The 17,307-nt window shown below is 45.3% G+C and overlaps 1 pseudogene; it reads right to left on the bottom strand.

The window, feature by feature from the left end:
• Positions 1–10,529: 10,529 nt before the first annotated feature.
• LOC146389282 (uncharacterized) lies at positions 10,530–16,487 on the bottom strand (annotated as a pseudogene).
• Between the last annotated feature and the right edge of the window lie 820 nt (positions 16,488–17,307).

The following is a 17,307-nucleotide window of genomic DNA, read 5'->3' on the forward strand; positions in this document are numbered from 1 at the left end:
TACAGCCTGCTCAGCCCTCCATCTTCTGAGAACTCTGCTCCAGTCTCAGCCGACAAGTCCAAAAAGGAGGTGAAGAAAAGTAAAGGGCGCGAATGCCGCTGGATTTTGACAGCTACATGAAGAGCTGTACAGCTGAAGTTGGACAGGAAGCCATAAGCGCATCAATGGAGTCTGTAACGGTCGAGGAGAGAGACCCTTGCCAAGGCGTTGGAGTTATCCAGGTGAGTGCTCTGAAGTTAATCAAAGATTCTGACACTACTCAGTCTTTTACACCAGACCAGATTCGCAGAGCCCAGGAAGCAGATGAAGTTCTGGCAAGAGTGCTCTGGTATAAGTCGCTGGGTAGAAGACCGAGTAGAACTGAGGTGAAGTCAGAGCATCCTGCAGTAGCTGGACTACTCAAGCAGTGGTTGAAGCTTCACGTCGACCAAAATGGTGTCTTGTGTCGCCAAACATCACGCCGAGAGCAGCTACTGGTCCCTAAAGCCTATTGTCCCCTGGTTTTTAAAGAACTCCACCAAGACATGGGCCACTTAGGGGTGGAAAGGACGCTCAACCTGATTCGAGATAGGTTCTACTGGCCGCAGATGGCGAAAGAGGTTGAACACTTTGTTACAGAAGAATGTGAGTGTCTTAAGAAGAAGAAACCGAGTAAGCAGACCCATGCACCTCTGTCCCCGATCCAGTCCACTTACCCATTCCAGCTGGTGTCCATAGACTTCCTTCACCTGGAAAAGTGTAAGCAGGGCTACGAGTATATACTTGTTTTCATGGATCACTTCACGAGGTTTGCCCAAGCCTATGCAACGAAGAACAAAGCAGCTAAAACAGTCGCTGACAAGCTCTTCAATGACTTTGCACTCAAGTTTGGCTTCCCGACCAGACTACACCACGACATGGGCAAGGAGTTTGAAAACAAACTCGTGGCAAGATTGAAAGAACTCTCTGGTATCCAGGGCTCCCACACGACACCCTACCACCCGCAGGGTAATGGACAGGTGGAGAGATTCATCCGCACCCTGCTGTCCATGTTGCGGACGCTGGAGGACAAGGAGAAGGATGATTGGAAAGAGTCACTAGCTAAAGTCGTCCACGCGTACAACTGTACGAAGAATGACGCAACAGGCTACGCCCCATATTACCTCATCTTCGGACATTCCCTACGCCTGCCCATCGACTTGCTCTTCGACCTGAAAAGGGATGAAGCTCATGTGGACTATGACGACAATGTTAGCTGCTGGAAAAAGAGAATGCAGGAGGCGTACACAGTGGCTTCTCAAACTGTGACCAAGGAAGCTGCTCGAGGCAAAGGATACTATGACAAGAAAGTTAAAGGGAAAGATCTTCAGCCTGGGGATGGAGTGCTCCTCTGAAATCTCACTCCTCGAGGTGGACCCGCAAAGATCCAGTCCTTTTGGGAGAACCAAGTGAAGGAGAGGAAAGTAGATGACAGTCCAGTGTATCTGATCAGCCCTGAAAATGGCCAAGGCAGAGATAAAGTGGTGCACAGAAATCTCCTACTGCCCTGTGACTTCCTGCCACTTGAGAAGCCATCAACATATTATTCAGTAGGGCTGCCACAAACGATTATTTTGATAGTCGACTAGTCACCGATTATTTTTGTGATTAGTCGACTAATCAGATCATCATCCATTGGACGTAAAACGTACAGCTTATTGCACCAGCAGCATCTGCTCTTATAGAACTATCATTAGCTTACAGCTTTAAGTGTTTACGGTATGTGCTAACTAAAAATAAAGACAAGATGATAGTTTAATAAATTTTAATGAAATTTGCAGATTGTTTCGGTGAAGTTTAATAAACTCCTTGCTATCTAAAATATAACAGGACACCGGAGTAAATTCTCGAGCATCTCACACTTCTGATAATCAGCTGTCTGCTTGACGTTTATTCAGCTGTGTAAAAACTATAACTTTAATCTCAGCCAAACCGATTTACTCAGGAACAAATAAAATACTAAAAAAAAGCCAAACAATAACATTTTTAAGTTATCTAAGTGACTTATATATATTTAACCTGAGTAGCGAAAGACGGCGGTGGGTTTGAAAACGATTTGCCGGAGTCCGGTGTTCTCACGGGCTCTAGTGACCTTGCCCCCGGCTCGCTATCGAGCTAGTGGGTAACAGACGTCTCCGAAAACGTCGGAGCGCTTTTGAAAATATGTGGTGTCTTGATAAACTGAGCAGATGTTTGAGGTTTACACAGCTACATTCTCGCCTGAAAATATGTTAAACGTTTATTTTGTGACCCAGAAAGAATAATAAGAGTAATATTAAAACTAACTAGCTGCTGCCATTGTTGGAAAACTGAGCTGGGCTGCGCTGGGCCGCGCTGGGCCATGCTATGAATTCTGGGATAGGTTGGGCCACGAAGTATACACCCGACCCATCCTTCAAATCTGGGGAAATGAAGGGTGCATTTCTGGGCCACATTTGTTGGAGTCTTCCAATTTGGACAGTCTTCGTCGTGTCGCTGTAACGTAATCGGCCTACAAATGTGAGCACAGGAGGATGCAGTTCCTGAATTTGGACACAGCTACGATACCGGACACAGCTTCTTCTTCTTCGGGGTTTAACGGCAGCTGGCATCCTTGTACATGCAGTGCTGCCATCTTCTGTTTCAGTCCGTTATTACACTCTTAAATCCTACTACTTATTCCTGCGTCTTTTGTGATCTTACAAAGCTTCAAATGACGCGTCGACTATTAAATCAGTCGTCGACGTAATTGTGACTATTCAATTCAATTCAATTCAATTCAATTTTATTTATATAGCGCCAAATCACAACAAAAGTCGCCTCAAGGCGCTTCATAGATACAGAGAAAAACCCAACAATCATATGACCCCCTATGAGCAAGCACTTTGGCGACAGTGGGAAGGAAAAACTCCCTTTTAACAGGAAGAAACCTCCGGCAGAACCAGGCTCAGGGAGGGGCGGCCATCTGCTGCGACCGGTTGGGGTGAGAGAAGGAAGACAGGATAAAAGACATGCTGTGGAAGAGAGACAGAGGTTAATAACAGATATGATTCAATGCAGAGAGGTCTGTTAACACATAGTGAGTGAGAAAGGTGACTGGAAAGGAAAAACTCAATGCATCATGGGAATCCCCCGGCAGCCTACGTCTATTGCAGCATAACTAAGGGAGGATTCAGGGTCACCTGGTCCAGCCCTAACTATATGCTTTAGCAAAAAGGAAAGTTTTAAGCCTAATCTTAAAAGTAGAGATAGTTTCTGTCTCCCGAATCCAAACTGGAAGCTGGTTCCACAGAAGAGGGGCCTGAAAACTGAAGGCTCTGCCTCCCATTCTACTTTTAAATACTCTAGGAACAACAAGTAGGCCTGCAGAGCGAGAGCGAAGTGCTCTAATAGGGTGATATGGTACTACAAGGTCATTAAGATAAGATGGGGCCTGATTATTTAAGACCTTGTATGTGAGGAGCAGGATTTTGAATTCAATTCTGGACTTAACAGGAAGCCAATGAAGGGAAGCCAAAACAGGAGAAATATGCTCTCTCCTTCTAGTCCCTGTCAGTACTCTTGCTGCAGCATTTTGGATTAGCTGAAGGCTTTTCAGTGAGTTTTTTGGACATCCTGATAATAATGAATTACAGTAGTCCAGCCTGGAAGTAATAAATGCATGAACTAGTTTTTCAGCGTCACTCTGAGACAGGATATTTCTAATTTTAGAGATGTTGCGCAAATGGAAGAAAGCAGTCTTACATATTTGTTTAATATGTGCTTTGAAGGACATGTCCTGGTCAAAAATGACTCCAAGGTTCCTCACAGCGTTACTGGAGGCCAAGGTAATGCCATCCAGAGTAAGAATCTGGTTAGATACCATATTTCTAAGATTTTCAGGGCCGAGTACAATAACCTCAGTTTTATCTGAATTAAGAAGCAGAAAGTTAGCGGCCATCCAGGTCTTTATGTCTTTAAGACATTCCTGCAGTTTAACTAATTGGTGTGTGTTATCTGGCTTCATGGACAGATAGAGCTGGGTGTCATCTGCATAGCAGTGAAAATGTATGCTATGTCTTCTAATGATGCTGCCTAAGGGAAGCATGTATAATGTAAACAGAATTGGTCCTAGCACTGAACCCTGTGGACCTCCATAATTAACCTCAGTGTGTGAAGAGGACTCTCCATTTACATGCACAAATTGGAGTCTATTAGATAGATATGATACAAACCACTGCAGTGCAGTACCTGTAATACCTACAGCATGTTCAAATCGCTCTAATAGGATATTATGGTCAACAGTATCGAACGCTGCACTGAGGTCTAGCAGGACAAGCACAGAGATGAGTCCACTGTCAGAGGCCATAAGAAGATCATTTGTAACCTTCACTAAAGCTGTTTCTGTGCTGTGATGAGCTCTGAAACCTGACTGAAACTCTTCAAATAAACCATTCCTCTGCAGATGATCTGTTAGCTGTTTGACAACTACTCTTTCAAGGATTTTTGATATGAAAGGAAGGTTGGAGATTGGCCTATAATTAGCTAAGACTGCTGTGTCTAGAGATGGCTTTTTGAGTAAAGGTTTAACTACAGCCAGCTTGAAGGCCTGTGGTAGTCTACTAGTCGACTAATCGTGGTAGCCCTACTATTCAGCCCCAAAAAGACTCTCCGACTGTGACACGGAAGAAGTTCAGACCTCCACGTAGACAGCAGCAGCAAGGGCAGTGGCACCTACCAGTGGTACCTCAGGCTGGTTCCAGGGAGACGACAGAGGCAGACTCCGCTTAAAACTTTGGCAGAGTCCTTCCAACCTTAACCTCTCCGCTGTCAAGAAGAGGATGTGCCACTACAGAGCGAAGAGGATGTGCTACTACAGAGCGAAGAGGATGTGCCACTACAGAGCGAAGAGGATGTGCCACTACAGAGCGAAGAGGATGTGCCACTACAGAGCGAAGAGGATTTGCCACTACAGAGCGAAGAGACTGTGCCTGGGCAGATCCAAGGCAACCAACTGCACTGAGCTATGACACTTTAGGTCAGCCAACTTTGGTTCAAAGGAACTGTACAGTGACTACTGCTCAAGTTATTGACTGTAATGGCTTCTGGAGACCATGGGCTGTGGGAGTGTGTTAAAGCTATGGTTGAATAGATGATGCAGACAGAAATGTCAGGAGACATTTAACAGTCAATTGGAGCGGGGCAAGGAAAACCCGCCGGCGTCCCAATTAACTGTAATGGCTTCTGGAGACCATGTCCTGTCAGTCTCTCCGCTCCGGAGTACTGGAAAAGAGAGGGGCCAGCGACAGTCACTGTTCCTTCGAGTGGACCGGATTATTGCAGCGCAATACGTTTCGGGACTTACCCCGGATGGGCAGAGCTCTCAACTCCGCCCGCCGCCTTTCTGTGTCACGCCAGCACTGTGGTCTCGCCGTAGGAGGTAGGGCGCTGTCCCGCTGCCCACCAATTCCCCACCGTAGCGTCGTCTGGCATCAAGCTACTTCAGCAGCAGCACAGCGCCCTCTGCCTCTCCGCTCACTGGCCGTCGTATGCCGTCGCCACGCACTGCTGCACCAAACCGCACCAACGCCGCCACCTCTTGTGGCCGCCGCCGCCTGCCACCATCCGCCATCTCTGCTGCTCCCCGTCTCTTCTTCTGCTTCTTGCCTTCTGCTCGACGGCATAGCTGTACACGCATACAACAGCCCATTTATCTTCATTACTGACACTGGATTGGCCAATCAAATATCTTAATGCGACCGGCCCCTTCTATGCCTTCGCTATCCTCATGCACCTTGTCAAAAAGTTTTAGTGTGGAAGAAGTGGTGAAAAAGTGAAGCTGAAAAGCTGACAAAAAACAATAAAAAACAAACAAACAAAAAAAAAACAACTAAAAATATATGAAGTAAATAAAATATATGAAGGGGGTGTTTTTTGTTTGTTTTTTCGACTAGTGTTTAAAAAGAACAAGAAAGAAAAATCTGTGTAGCTGTCGATTTGAAATGTAATTATTATGTGACTGCAAGGTTCAAAGTTAGGTGTTTTATCTGGTTGCATGTTGTGTTGTTGCCACCTACTGGTGGACTTGAGAGTTGAGAGTGCTTGTGGTGTGCATGCTTTTGGCGGATGTTCAATTAAGCGGATATTCCGCCAGAGACTGAGGACTTGAGCCAGAAAGAGCAAGCTGGCCGTGTACCGACATTGTGGACTGAAAGTGCCTATGGATGTTTGGTAGAAAGGGGCACACAGTACGTTTGTATATTTTACTTTGTGTACGTTTTATGTTGTAATTTTATTTTGCTGACATAATATCAGTGTTTTCATTTCTTATTTCACCGTAAATTTTCACGGTGTTTGCTGGTGAAAAGAAGATTAAAATACTGGTTAAACATAAGTTGGAGCATGGCCCTTTATTCTACTTCAAACATCAAAAAAAATTCCCTTCAGGAGCAGTTATAAACTGGACAGTCTGAGCTACCAGAATTTTTTCTGTAATTTTACACGTTTATTTCTTACAATTTAAGCCCAAAGAGTTGTGCTGACAGATGTCTTTCTTTGTTGCAGCAGCTTTTTCTTTGTCCTGTGGAAAAACCGTTAAACATGTAACTTATTTATACTGACTGAAGATCACTGGGATCTTCAGTCAATATAAAAATCTTTACTGAGGCTGAAGATCACTGAGGTCTGCGGATCAATTGCTCCTGGTTGTGCTGAGGTCCAGATTAAAGCACAGAGGAGTTCGGGCCTTTGCTGCAACTGCTCCTAAATTGTGAACCGAACTGGCCCTTCACATCAGGACCTCCCCAACACGGGACACTTTTAAAACCCGTCTGAAAACACACTTTTACGCCATGGTTTTTAAATCAGAATGAGTTTGTTTTACTTTTATTTATCTTACTTCTTACTCAAATCTTCTTATTTTATGATTGTTTTCTTAACTTTTATCATGTCTGTTTATCATGTTTTATTGCTTTTGATTATCTTAATTGTACAGCACCTTGATCAACATTTGTTGTTTGTTGTAATATGTGCCATATAAATAAATTAGACTTTGACTGACTGACTGGTGCGACCCACTTAAGGTCATAGTGGGCTGTTTGACACACCACAGTTGAAGTGTAGCTTTTAATTATTGTAACATTGCTACGGTGTAACTAAGAAATAACCCAACAATAATTGTACCAACCTGATTAGCACCCATTTCAATATCAATAATAAAACATATTTGATTAAAAACAAACAATCAAAAGTGTTTACCCAAATCCTTATTCTAGCAGATAAAGACCAACATTTCTAAAATGTAGGACTGCAAAAAATGTTTTTTTTTTTTTTAAAGGACGGGTTGTAGTACTTCTATAGTCAGTGCAAAGGGTTTTTTTTTTTTTCAACCCCTGTAATGTAATGCCTTCACAGCGATGGCTTTAAGTTATGTATCAACACAAACATACATCCATAGGCTAGAATACGATGGTCGGTGGTGATGGTTTGCGCCGCTTTGGAAACAGAAACAGTTGGTTTGAAAGCCTGTAGTGCCTCCTTGTGGCGGGACTCCGTAAGATGTCCAACAGTGTCAGCTGTATGCTAGAAAGTCATACAAGAAATTTTCTGGGGTCACCATGAAGAGCTTACTTCTTTTCTTGCTCAGTCTACAACATGTGGCAGTTAATGGATTGAAAAGAAAAAAGATGACACCCTTTAGTTCAGCGGTCCCCAACCCCCGGGCCTCGGACCGGTACCGGTCCGTGAGTCGTTTGGTACCAGGCCGCGAGAGTTGAGGCTCAGGTGTGAAATGTATGGTTTTCAGGGTTTTTATCGGTTTTCAGCGTTATTTTGTTATCGTTTTTATCGTTAACTCGGTTTTCCTGGGTCTTTTCACGTGTGTTATGAATAAATCTTCTTTTTTTCGGTACCGGTACTAGTTTTATTTTGTTGTATTTATCCGCGACACCTTAAAGGCCGGTCCATGAAAATATTGTCGGGCATAAACCGGTCCGTGGCGCAAAAAACGTTGGGGACCGCTGCTTTAGTTCACACTAGTGATGATGATTCAGGGTTTTAATTTGTCAGGTTTCAATTTTGAGCCGTCATAAATTTTAACCTCCTAGGACCTGGCATCCACATATGGGGACATCCCATTTTGGGTTGTCTAGACCGCAATACTAAATTTGGTTCTTTCAAATGAGCCATATTGCTCAAAGGGACACAATTGTTACTTCTTGTTTTGTTTTTGTACTCAAGAAAAATGCAGCTGTTTTCAGACACCAAACACAGACCTATCCGGGTGCCACTCGTGTCAGCTAAGAACAGAAACCTGAGGCTGTAATTTGTGCAGGCTCACCAAAATTGGACAATACAAGACTGGAAAAGTATCGCCTTGTCTGATGAGTCTCTATTTGTGGTATTGGGTCAGATTTTGGTGCAAACAACATAAAGTACAGAACCATCCTGATCAGCTCAGGCTGATAGTGGTGTAATAATGTGGGGGATATTTTCTTGGCACACTTTGGGATCATTAATACCAGCTGAGCATTGTTTAAACGTCACAGCCTTCCCAAGTATTATTGCTGACCATGTCGAGCCCCTCAAGATCACAGTGTACCCATCTTCTGTTGCTTCCAGTTGGACAATGCAACACACGACAAAGCTCAAATGATCTCAAACTGCTTTCTTGAACATAAATGACTTCCACATTCACCAGATTTCAGTCTAATAGAGCATCTTTGGGATGTGGTTTAACAGGAGGTTCATGGATCGTGGATGTGCAGCTGACAAATCTGCAGTTTTGCAGCTTTTTTTGCAACTTTGTGATACTGTTATAACATAGTCAAACACAGAAGCCTTCTTATCTCAAATTAAAGCTGCCATTTGCTCCAGGTTATAAATTAACATGTAGGATTTTACATTTGAGCTCATGTTTCCTGTCTTAATGGTTTCAGATAAGTTAAACTCTGTAGTCCATCCATCCATCCATCCATTTTCTTCCGCTTATCTGGGGCCGGGTCGTGGGGGCAGCAGCCCAAGCAGAGAAGCCCAGACCTCCCTCTCCCCATCCATCTCCTCCAGCTTATCCAGGGGAACACCAATGCGTTCCCAGGCCAGCCGAGAGATATAATCTCTCCAGCATGTCCTGGGTCTGCCCCAGGGCCTGCTCCCTCCTGGGTGAGGTTTTCCGGACATCCGGACATGCCCGGAAAATGCCTGGAAAACCTCACCCAGGAGGCGCCCAGGCGGCTTCCTTGTCAGATGCCCGAACCACCTCAACTGGCTCCTTTCAATGTGGAGGAGCAGTGGCTCTACTCTGATCCCCTCCCGAATGGCCGACCTTCTCACCCTATCTCTAAGGGAGAGGCCAGCCACCCTTCGGAGGAAGCCCATTTCCGCCGCTTGTATTTGCAATCTCGTTCTTTCGGTCACTACCCACAGCTCATGACCATAGGTGAGGGTAGGGACGTAGATCGACCAGTAAATTGAGAGATTCGCTTTTACACTCAGCTCTCTCTTCACCACAACAGACCGGTACGGTGTCCGCATCACTGCAGCCACTGCACCAATCCGTCCGTCGATCTCCTGCTCCCTTCTCCCATCACTTGTGAACAAGACCCCGAGGTACTTGAACTCCTCCACTTGGGGCAGGAACTCGTCCCTGACCCAGAGTGGGCACTCCACCCTTTTCCGGCTGAGGACCATGGCCTCAGATTTGGAGGTGCTGATTCTGGTTCCCACCGCTTCACACTCAGCTGCGAACTGTTCCAAGGCGAGCTGGAGGCCATCACCTGATGAAGCCAACAGAACCACATCATCTGCAAAAAGCAGAGATGAGATCCTGAGACCACTGAAGTGAAAGCTTTCCGCCACTTGGCTACGCCTAGAAATTCTGTCCATAAAAATTATGAACAGAATCGGTGACAAAGGGCAGCCTTGGCGGAGCCCATCACCCACCAGGAACAAGTCTGACTTATTGCCGGCTATGCGGCCCAAGCTCTTGCAACGGTCGTATAAGGACTGAATGGCCCGAAGCAATGGGCCAGACACCCCATAGTCCCGGAGCACCCCCCACTGGACCCCCCGAGGGACACGGTCGAATGCCTTCTCCAAGTCCACAAAGTGCATGTAGACTGGTTGGGAAAACTGCCATGCACCCTCAAGTATCCTCGAGAGCTGGTCCAGTGTTCCACGACCAGGACGAAAACCACATTGTTCCTCCTGTATTCGAGGTTTGTGCTACTACAAATTCTGTAGTAAAAAGTAAAATGTAACCTCTGTGTCCAATGTGTTTTCTTGTGTAATAAAGTGTAATAAATGAGAACCCTAAAGGATTTTAGTCACTTCTTACCTGTACTTACCATCAGAGCTTCTGTAAAATGGCACAAATGCTTGCAGCCAGTTCAAAAACTCCCAGAAATGTGGACTTTATTTAAGAATCAGTCACTTTTAGACCATATAAACATATCATGTATCAACGTTGGTGCTAATTTAAAAGCTGAATTGTGCAAAACAAAAACAAACAAACAAACAAACAAGAAACCTACCTGTGAGCATGAGCGCGCTTGTATTTAAAAGGTTCCTTCATGTAATGATCTGTTAGAGGGTGTGGGGAGCCACAGCCCCGTCCTCCAGGGCATGAAGCAGGTATGGAGGAGATCTCCAGAAAGAGCTGAGGAGAGCCCCAGATGAGGGGTCACTCAGCAGCCGCGGAGCAGAAGCCAGGGGGGGGGTTGCAGTGAAGTGCCCGTGAGCTCCGCCGGCAGCCAGCTGTGCCAGAGTGACCGAGCCCCAGGCTGAGAGGATGAGGGCACCCCACCCCGAATTGGCCCGAGTGAACCCCAGGCTCCAAGCCCCGACAAGCAGCCACCAAGGAGTGAGCTGGTGCGTACCTGGACTTCCACCCCCAGACACAAAAAACCACCAACGCACCGATGTCTGAGGGCGTTTGCCACTGGCAGGGGAAGTGGTGGGGGAGATAGGCCTCCATACCTTGGAGGGCCTGAGATGTCCCCAGAGAGGTGGCGTCTGATACCCAACCTGACATATAGACACAGACCTACAGGCACACACAGATACAGACATCCATTCCCATCCTCATGCTCTCATATGCAATTACTCAACACTCACCCAACGTGGAGACAGACACAAAGAGACACTGTACACACAATCACACTCCCCAAGCGTACTCTAAGCCCCAGGTCTAGGTACCCTTGCCCCTGGAGGGGGAAACTGCACCCAAACCTAGGTAGTGTTACCCTTTTCCCTGGGGTGGAGAAAAGCAGGCTGCCCCGACTCGGCAGCAGCAGGGAGGCCCCACATTCCAGACCCCAGTCGGACGGCCAACTCCTCCTCCTAGCCCCCCCGCTCCAGCAGGCTGCAAAGAACGGGGGGGTGTGAAGACTCCAAACCTCCCTCCACCCGCTCATATGTAGTGTTGATGCATGTGTGTTCTAAGGTGCATTTAAAACCCAGCAGGGCATGGAGCTACCTGCCAGAGAGCAGCAGGTAAGCGCATAGCCCCTCCTGATAGCCCTCAGTGTCTACGTGTATTTAAAATTGAGAGGTGGGAAACGACGCCAGGGGTTACGTGTACACCCTGATGGTCTTTTGGATTCCGTTTAGCGGAATTAATTGAAGACTGGGATTTCTAATTAAATGAAAGGTTTTTAAGCATATCTGAGACCAGAAGTTTTGGTCTAAGTTAACTGATAAATCCGCTTCCCATTTTGCAATAGGAAGTGATATTGATTCATCTGTTTTAGAAAGCATTCTGTATATTTTGGAAAGTAATTTGGGGGTTTTAAGAGTAAGAAAGCGGACGCTTTTGAAGCATTCATGTCGTTGGATGTTTGAGCTGATAAATGTCTGATAAAGGTCTGAAATCTCTAGATTATTGCAAAGTGCTTGTTCTACATCTAGCCAAGGTTCATCTAAGAGGGTATGTTTTAGACAATACAATTAAAACATGGGAAACTGATCTGATCTGTTAGCATCTACCAAGAGGCAAATGTCAGAATTTTTACCTTTTTGTACATGTGTGCAAAACCAAAATTATTGACAAAGAATATTTGTTTCTTGTTAGTTTCGCTGCAACCAAAAGACTGACCAGGAAAATACAGGGATGGGTAATATACCATTCAGCACTTTCATGAGAGTAAAGTCATAGCAGCCCTCAGTCTGCCCACTGAAGCAAAGGCCTGCTTTGCAGGTGTCAGTTAGGTAGAAAACAAAAAGCGCAGAAGTGCTTTTATGAATAGGTGAATGAGTCAAGTTGTAGAAAGTGCTCTGAGTGCTCAGCATATCACATCTTCACCTGTCTGTATTACCTGTCTCCACTAGTTACTGGTGCACTGTTGTTGACACATAGGATATTAAACACGGACGTAACAGTAATCAATATGTAGCTTTTTGGGTGATAATCATATTAACGTCTGATCTTAATATCAGATTGGGGCAGCTCTAGGACTTAGTCCATCTGTACCCCTGTTCAGCCCAGTTTAATCTGAGCTGCATTTAACACCAACAATAACTCATATAGAGCTGCTCATCACAAAATTGTGGCTTTTGTGTGTCCTGATCGTTCTGGTAAGCTGCTTTGCTCATTTGCCCGCCCCCCCCCCCCCCCCCCTTTTTTTTTTTTCAAATCCAACAAAAGTGGTATCAAACGTTTGTGCTACATTTGTGCTGGTTTGTGCTGCAAAAATTTTTGTTTGTGCCGCTATCATTTTAAAGATATTAAAGAAAATTTCTAGAGGTCATCGGAGGTCAAGCAGCCCCCCCACATTAATTAAATCCAACAAAATTAATGTCAAACGTTTGTGCTACATTTGTGCTGGTTGGTGCTGCAAAAATTTTCGTTTGTGCTGATATCATTTTAAAGATAATAATAAAAATTTCTAGAGGTCATCAGAAGTCAATCAGCAGGTTGTTGTTGCTGCACCACTCGTCCAAATGTTTAGCTTCATTCCTGTAGTAGGCCTCATCATTGTTGCTGATGTGACCTACCACAGTTGTTTCGTCTGCAAACTTGATGAAAAAGTTGGAGCTGTGTGATGGTGTGCAGTCGTGGGTAAGCAGAGTGAAGAGAACTTGGGGACATCCTTGGGGAGTCCCCGTATTCAGTGTTCTTGGGCTGGAGGTGTTGCTGCCGACACGTATTGTCTGCTGTCTTCTTGTCAGGAAATCCAGCAGCCAGTTACACAGTGGGGTGCTGATCCCCAGCAGATCCAGTTTGTGAATGAGTTACTAGGTAATGATGGTGTTGAATGCTGAACTGAAGTCTATGAACAGCATTCTAACATATGAGTCTCTAGTGTCCAGATGTGTGAGGGCTGAGTGAAGGGCAGTTGAAATTGCATCATCGGTTGAACGTTTTGACCGGTATCCAGGTTGGGGGAAAGAGATAATTTGATTTGATGCATGACTAACTGTTCAAAGCACTTCATAATGATGGAGGTGAGTGCAACCGGACGGTAGTCCTTAAAGCAGGAGATAGATGACTTCTTTGGTACACTAATGATGGTGGAGGCTTCAGTGCATGTGGGAACGACAGCCTGACCCTAATGATGTGTCAAAGATGTCTGTGAAGGCATTTGTGAGTTCCACAGCATAGCTCGTCCAAGGATATTATCAGGACCTGGAGCTTTGCATGTATTGATTTTGGCAAGGGATCTCTACACACTGTCTGGGGATTATGTCGCCACGGTTTGCAGAGTGGGCTTGTAGTCTGTGATGGTTTGTATTGCCTCTGATGGCACGTGACAGGTTTGTCCTTGCTGTTCTTAGGCTCACCTAATCCCCGGCTCTGAAGGCTGCATTTCTCAACTTTAGGAGCCTTTAGAACTCACCTGTGAGCCATGGTTTCTGATTGGTAATAGTCCTGGTCTATGTGACATCATCGATGCATTTTGGGATGTAGGCAATGACAGTTTCTGTATATTCCTGAAAGTTTGTGGTGTTGTTGTGTGTGGCAGCCTGTTTAAAGATCTCCCAGTCTGTAGTGGACAAGCAGTCTTGCAGTGCCTCTGAGGACCCTTCTGGCCACACACGTACCTGCTTACGAACTGGTTTGGTGACTTTGACCAGGGGCCTGTATGCTGGCATTAGCATAACAGTGATGTGATCAGAGGCACCAAGGTGGGGGAGGGAGAGGCCTTTGTAATCTCCTCTCTGGGTGGTGAAAACATTGTCCACAAAACAATGACACAAATGAACATAATGACACCACAGGGAAAGAGAAACTAAACACATTGAAAAAGCACTCAAGACTAGGGATGGGTTGTCCAGATGTCCAAAAACCTCTCATGTTTAACTGTTTTCCACTTTTTCTTTGGTCATTTTAGCCTTTTTGGCCAGGGTGAAGGGAGTATCTGCCATCAAACAAGAAGACAGCCGCATGTAGCTATGATGGTGTTTGCTAGTTCACCTTACATGCATTAATGTAATAACGTGGTTAGCCTACTCAACGTAATTACACACAAACAACATTAAGCTACTCACGCAGAGAAGAACGGCTGCTGCTGCCATCATCATCCGTCATCATTTCTGCTACACTGGCAGGGCTAGGGGCCAGGACTCTCCTCTTCGGGTTTTTGGGGGATGTTGCTAACTCCGGGTCCGATAACAGGCACCACACCCGCAGTAGATGTGCACGGTGTGAGGTCTCGCAGCAAGCTATCAAATACGGCGCATTTCTCGGCTTTTAAAAAAAAACGCTATGCGTCGCCAGGTGTTTCATCGGATTCGAGGTGTTACCTCCTTTGACAGTATCACAGTATCAGCTTAAAGCACTTGTTGCAGGCTGCTGAGTTTGCATCTTTTGCTGTGAAGTACAGCCAGACTTTTGACAGCTTCGCCTTGGGCATCTTTAATCTGTAGCTCTGCTCTAAAAGAACGTACGTACCTGGACCCGCCTACTATCCTCGGAAACGTTAAATGATTAAATGATCTAAAGTGTATCACAGCTCAGGAAAATAAAGCACCGAAATGTGCGCTGCTTTTCGATTGGTTACTACCGTTTATGTCAGAACCGGTGCCATCATGGCACCGGATACCGGTACCCATCCCTACTCAAGACTCTTTCAAAATAAACCAAGAAACACTGAGAAAATAACAATAATCAAAGAATAAAACTAGAACACACAAAACACTGTGTCGTAGACCCAGTACCATGACAACAGGATCCGTACGGTTTTTCACTTAGGCAGCAGTTGTCCTTCTCTCCTGGAATGGCTGGAGCTTTCTTTTGCTGCTTTCCCAGCTTTGAGAAAAGTCCAGCTGGGATAACCACATTTACTCAGGGCCTCCTTGATGTGATGTTCTTCTGCTTCCCTGGCCGCTGTGTCTGTGGAGATGTTGTTCGCTCTATGTTGTAGCGTCCTGATGACACCCAGTTTATGCTCCAGTGGATGATGAGATACTGATCCGTATGCGTAGGTTTACGGTACATGTCAGGTTTTAGATGTCCCCTATTAATGATGGAAATCTCACAGTCTAAGAAGGCTAACCTGCCACTTTTCATATCCTCCCTGGTGAATTTGATGTGTTGGTCCACCGATTTAATGTGATCCGTAAATTTTGGTACGTCCTGAGATTTGATTTTCACCCAGGTGTCAGCCGCATACCTGAACCAATGACTTGGTGGTGTTCCTGGGTAGGATAACTGTCACGGTCCTGGGTCTGAGACCCAGTGTTTTGTGTATTTTTGTTTTATTTTGTTGATTATTGTATTTATCTCTGTTTCCTGTTTTATTCTGAAAGGGTATGGTGTGTTTTTGTCATTGTGTTTAGCTTCACTTCCCTGTGACATCATTATGTTTAATTTCAGTCAGTTGTTTCCCCATGTGTTCTCACTTCCCCTGATTACCTCCTGTGTATTTAAGTCCTCTGTTTTCTGTGCTTCATTGTCAGGTCGTCCGGTTTCCTACACCATAGCTCGTCATAGCTTTTATAATTTGGTCACAGTTTCATAGCCTGTCCTCAGTTTACTAGTTAGTTTCTGTTTTTACCTCAGCGTTCATGGTGTTTTGTTCTGTTTCATCAGCCCTAATAAAGGCTCTCTTTTGGTTTAAGTTGAGTTCCGTCTCCTACAGTATCTGCTTCTGGGTCCTGTTTCGACATAACTTGCCATGACAGATAACAAAGCCCGGTTTTCCACCTCCTCCATGCACAAATTGGCCACAATGGGTGAAACTGGGGAACCCATGGCACACCCACGTTTCTGCCTGTAGTACTGAGCCTTATGCAAAATAGGTGGAATTAAGACACAGTTCCAAAAGCAAACACAATTGATCAGTGCTGAGAGTGATCCTGTTGCTGAGGTTGGGGTGATCCGTCACTGTACAGGTCCTGTTTATAAGATTGGGGAAACCTGCAGTCAGCTGAGACTGAAGAAAGGTTTCTCCCACTGAAAATGCTACGTCCAGATGAACAGAATCAACCTTTTGGGATTTACTTACCTGGATGATTAACCCTCTGGGCTCTACCCTGGCCATTTGTGGCCACTTCACTTTTCTTTTTTCAACCATTTTCGTTCTGTTAATGGAATGAAACTTCCCAAAGGTGTGTATTTTTTTCAGATTTTTTAATTTTTAACATCAGCTCCTTAATAATGTCAATAATATTCACTATACACCAAATTGTTCCTCTTGACTCTATCGTGGCCATTTTTGGCCAATTGAAACCCATTATAACCACCTTTTTTGATCCCTTGTTATTGACAGTACTATATCATGCGATTTAAGTAAAATTGCTTTCATTTCTGGCACGGTGGTTAGCACTGTTGCCGCACAGCAAGAAGGTCCTGAGTTCAATTCCACCATCAGGCCGGGGTCTTTCTGTGTGGAGTTTGCATGTTCTCCCCGTGTTTGCGTGGGTTCACTCCGGGTACTCCGGCTTCCTCCCACCGTCCAAAGACATGCAGCTTGTGGGGATAGGTTAATTGGATAATCCAAATTGCCACTAGGTTTGAATGTGCGAGTGAATGTGAGTGCGAATGGTTGTCTGTCCCTGTGTGTTGGCCCTGCGACAGACTGGCGACCTGTCCAGGGTGTACCCCGCCTCTCGCCCTATGACAGCTGGGATAGGCTCCAGCGCCCCCCGCGACCCTGAAAAGGATAAGCGAATGGATGGATGCTTTCATTCTAAACTCAACACATGAAAGTTGTGGAAGTTTTACATTTAATAAAGCCCACAGACGATCAGTGAGCGGTAGCTAACATTCTTTAATCAAAACACACAAAGAACAGACAACCAGGCTTGGTGGAGAGCCTGCATGATCGCGGGGCAGACGGTCAGCAGAGTCTCCCTGAGCCTAGCATGGCTCTCAGTTAAATACCTTCTTCAGGA

Source organism: Perissodus microlepis, chromosome 4 (assembly GCF_051167445.1).
Source record: "Perissodus microlepis isolate ML-2025 ecotype Zambia chromosome 4, ASM5116744v1, whole genome shotgun sequence".
Lineage (NCBI taxonomy): Eukaryota > Metazoa > Chordata > Actinopteri > Cichliformes > Cichlidae > Perissodus > Perissodus microlepis.